At 37.5% G+C, this 5,000-nt stretch overlaps 1 long non-coding RNA gene and 1 pseudogene across 2 annotated transcripts in view; one reads left to right on the forward strand and one right to left on the reverse strand.

Moving 5' to 3' along the window:
• Nucleotides 1-5,000, forward strand: part of LOC138051957 (uncharacterized) — a 76,504-nt gene that overhangs the window by 65,557 nt on the left and 5,947 nt on the right. The window lies entirely within an intron of this gene.
• Nucleotides 4,552-5,000, reverse strand: part of LOC138050983 (uncharacterized) — a 3,121-nt pseudogene continuing 2,672 nt past the window's right edge.

The following is a 5,000-nucleotide window of genomic DNA, read 5'->3' on the forward strand; positions in this document are numbered from 1 at the left end:
CAGTAGCAGTGGGCGTGAACATCCTTAATTCGGAAAATCCGCCTGAAGAAGAAGAATCTTCTTCCAAAAGAGCGCTTTCAGAATCCAAAATGAAAATTTTCAAACGCATGCACTCAAGAAACTTCGTATGAAACCATGTGTTTTTCTCAACGGGAAGGTGTTACTTTAATCCTCCCTGAGCATTGCTCAATTGTTTGTTTTCACTACTGAACATTGCTGTACATTGCATGTGCTTTGCTGTACTTGTCATGGTTTCAGTATTAAAATTATACTGTCTGATGAAACGTGGGACAAGATTCCTACTACTGTAAATGTCTTAAACCGTGGAAACTACAGTTCTCCCTCTCAACTTTGGGGAAAATTTGTTTAAAATAAAATTGCCAGAGCTTGTTGAGGTTTGGTTCCCCGGATAGATCCTTCTTAATTTCAATAATTACAGGCCAATTATTTGTCCAAGCGATAAAATAATTTATTTTGGGTAAGTACAGTTGCCCTTGCACTGTGTGTCAATACACATGATTGCTTTTGAGTGAGTATGATCCATCCTCCTTTTTCTCCAGACAAAAAGGGCTTTCTCAATAGTTTCATTTCTGAATGTGTAGGAACCTTTTGCCCAAAAAACGTGGTCTTAACCCTCTAAACCATCAGGGAAAGCCTCAAGGACGCCTGATTCATCAAGCCACACCCCTGTCGCAACAATGCTTTGATTGCTTTGGTCTCATTTGTGATGGCCCATGCCATAGCCTTCACACGTGAAATATCATAACGGTATTCTCCCAATAGACACTTAAGAAGCAATGGGGTAACCCCCTTGGCATTAATGACAGCCCCAAAATTGCTCGCAGTCAAACATCCCTTCCTCACCAAGTGCCAGGAGGGGTACTTTCTCTGACCAATAGATAAAGTACCGACTTGCATAACAATTTGCTTCTTGATCTTTAATTTTCTTCTGATAAGCTCCAGTTGTCCTGTAGCAGAAGATAAGTGCAGAACCTCTTCAGAAAAAATAAGTTCATCCACTGTTGGGACAGGAAGATCCCTCTGTAGTTCTGGTTCAGGTCTTAAAAGCCAGCAGAGCCCGGTGAACTTTCCATACACACGTAGTTTAGAATGCAGCGCCTCCCGATCTTCTTGATTTCGTTCTCCGGTTAAGGCTCTATACCCTGGCTTTGTTGGAGGAAACATTTCAGTTGCAGATTTTTGAGAAATATCTCGTGCTTTCGGTTTTTGTGCTAACAGGTTAGCCCGTAATACACAATGTCATCAGGGTTGTCTGAGTGAGTGAGTGAGTGAGTGAGTGAGTGAGTGTAAGATCGCATGCATGAATCACTAAACTAATGAGGTCTATATTCAATTTTAACAATTGATGTCCATTTGACAGTTATTATGTTTGCCGCCTACTTTTGCCTTTTTCTTTCTTAATTTTCCTTATGAAAAGATAAATTTTAGAGAATTTACGGCAAGAATTTGACAATTGCATGATAATTTGATTGGCAAACCTGCTAGGGAAGCTGGTAGGATTTGAGCGCAAAAACAGCCTTTGGAGTCAAAATTCCCATACACCTCTCCAATGAGCTTTCATGTTGATATTCCAGTAAGATGTCTGATATTTTCGAATTTTGAAACATTTTGTAAAAATCTCATCAGTTGTCATCAAAGGCAACTTGCTCTCTGACACTTGCCGACGCGATGTGCATATTTTTGTCATGTCCAGATCTCTTATGCCAAAAAATCATAATCATTTGACCATTTGTTTTGTTTTGCTGAAATTGAAAATATAAATTTCTCACATGTAGAGGTAAACTTCTCAGGCTGGCATATTGAAAGCTGCCGAGATGTGTAAACAAACTTATTTTGGTAGCTAGTTGAAGCAAGACGACACTAAGAGTGGGTTTTTGGGCAAGGTAATTTTTTCGTCCTGTAAAGAACTTTATACTTTGACGTGTGCCAATAGACGGGATATGCATATTTTTGGCATGTCGAGATCGAGATGTTTAATTAATACCGAAATTTTGCAGAAATTTAAAATATAAATTTCTGACGAGTAGAAGTAAACTTCATTTTAGATGAAAATTCTCTGTAGGCTGAAAGTTGCTGAGATCGTAAAAGAACTCGAATTTGAAATTTTGCTAATTAAAACCAAGACCAACTAACATCAGAAAGGGGACAAAATTACCTTTAAATAATTTTCCAGGGAAAATATTGTGATTTTCATCCAAGCCATAAAATTTTCAAGGAAAAATTGGGAGGTAAGGTATCATGCAAATAACGATATCTGATGTTATCAAGTGACATGCTTATAATTTGTTTTCTCTCTTTGTACATTGCCCGCAATACAGAATTATTTGACAAACGTATCAAACCTTGAGAATTACCAGTGCTCTTCTTGAGTGAAAAATAAAAAACAAATCCAAGAAAGGAACTCTGCATTGACCTTGATTTTCAAACAGATCACCTTCTGCCACATTCCATTTTGACTCTTTACTACCTCTCATTTATTATTTCGTTTTTTCTTTATTTTCCCTATAAATGCATCCATTCTTCTTTTTGTAACTGTTACAGTAGCCACATGCAGTGTTTATCTGAAAAACTTAATATCAATGCTCTTCATGCATTCCAAGCATTCATTGTCTATGCCAAAACGTGTCAACAATCACAGACATTTTTTCAACATGTCTTGCTCAAATTATGAATTCGGTAGATGAAGAGAGCTGCAGCATGGCTACATTTATAAGCTCCATATGGACACTCACATTCTGTCGACTTAATATCATTCTTTTCATCAAGATATATCTACAGCGCATAACAAACCAATTTTAATGATTTTAGATTTTATTTCAGCCATCCTTTGCCGTAATGTTATGCTTAAATCACACGAGGTCCTCATATCCAAGTTTATGGATATGCATCAGGATTTTAAAATGATAATTATAACGCTGTGTTCAATAAAGAGCTGCTTTCGATAAAAGTTAAATAAAGCTCTTAGATCTAATGAGGATAGCAGTTCAATTTTTGCCATCTTAACTCTTCGCCATAACTGTACTTCTCTTATCGTCACATACACGTTTTTCTTCATACTGGCACAAACCTGTCACTTTAAAACTCCTTGAATGAAACTGAAGCTTTCCACATGGTTTGACTTAAAATGATTTCCCTCTCTTGAAACAGATTTTGTTTCGTTTTCGAAGAAAGTTGGCAGAGAAGAAATTGTCAGCACTGCCATAATGTTTCATGTGACTTTGTTTAGAACAGAAAATTTGGTTGCCATGGGGACGTGACATAACAGCTTTAGTACTCTATGGGACTATGGCAATGTATAGTACCCGAAAACAGTGTCTGTTAGTTGCTTTAAGGTTTCATGGATAGTGGGGGCAAACTCTAAGGCAGTTGGCATGTCCTTTGTGGATCACCTTTTACTGACAAAGTTCTCAACAACCAGGGTCAAAGTGGCCGTCAATTTAATGACGCTGTTAAAATCTGGATTGATTTGGGTGAGACATTGTCCAAGCCTAGATGGTGATTCTGTCACAAGTTATAGGCTCAGTCGACTTGACGACAATATTGTGCGCTGCGGGCCAATTTTCTCTTGCACCTCATTGACCCAAAGTTCAAATACTGAACTCTATTTATTTAAGGATGTGACAGTTTCCTCAATGTTGTGGGCCTCTCCTTGTACTCCCCTTACGTTTTTTGAACTTTACAAGTTTATATTACATTAAAAAACACTTACACCCATACAAAACCTGTTACATCACGACACACAGCTGACTCCATTGTGTTCAGATCTCATTCACATACCTCTAAGGCTTGTGTTAACAGCGTGCAAGTTACAAATCAATATTTCTTAGAAACTGGTCCCATTTTGCAGTATGATCAGATAACTTATTCTTTGACTTTGTAATCTCTAGTTTGACATTTTAAATCTCTCTTAATGTGGTCTTAAAATCTTTAATTAAAGGAGAGCTTTTGTTACAATGACAAGAATACAAATATTGCTTAGCTATTAATAGTGCATGATTAACAAACAACCCGCCCTCACAGTTTGGGATTCCAAACATAATTTCGCTATTATGAAAATTGTTTATATTGACTTTTGAATTGCAAGGCCACTTAAGAACCTCTGGCCAGAATTCCTTAACATAAGCACAAAAGATAAAGATATGTTCGAGGCATTATTCAGTCTCCCTTCCACAAAGAGAACATACTGGGGAAGGCAAGACACCAGTTTTGCATAAGAAATAGTTTGTTGTGAGGCAACTGGCGCAGAAGCCACATGCACTACTTCAGCCGCTTACGTCAGCTCATGATTCAAAATTGGTCACCAGCGATAATAAACACTTAATGACTGGTCTCAAGGGAAACAAAATGAACTGTTTCCCGAGGGACCAGTCATTAAGTGATTTGTTATATAGAAAAACAAATGGGTCAAACCGGTGGAAAACAAGTAATCACTTTATTGACAAATGATGCGTCGAAGTGTACAAGGCAATGTTAACAATGTTACTGAAATTTACAAAAATCGCCCCAAACAACGTCCAGAAAATGTAACGCTTAATAATTGAAATTTCTGTAAATATTACAACCAGAGGAAAAAGGGCCGCTCTGAAAATGAACGGTTTCTTGACTTGCAGCAAAATTGTGTGTGAACAAGGGCAAACTTGGTAAGTTCATCAAACTGCGCTGATCAGCTTTGGTGCTTACTGGAACAATTTCTGTGGTGCTTTGAGCACATGCAGAAGTAAGAGTATGCAAAATTTCTCTCTGCTTACATTCTGTAATTTGTCGAGAGTAAGACCTGATACTAGCCTCAGATTTGTGACCAGACACTTGCTTTATATGAGGCACTTCAAAATTATTATTATCAAGAACTGATACAGCCATAGATCTTATGTAATGATTAGTATACACTTTTGAAAGCTTGTACTCAACAGAAATGGTTTTCATTAATGATCCAAGAGTATTCTTCCCTAGAAGGGCATTACAGTACCAAACACTGTCAG

This window comes from Montipora capricornis, chromosome 6 (genome assembly GCF_036669925.1).
Source record: "Montipora capricornis isolate CH-2021 chromosome 6, ASM3666992v2, whole genome shotgun sequence".
In the NCBI taxonomy this organism is placed as follows: Eukaryota; Metazoa; Cnidaria; class Anthozoa; order Scleractinia; family Acroporidae; genus Montipora; species Montipora capricornis.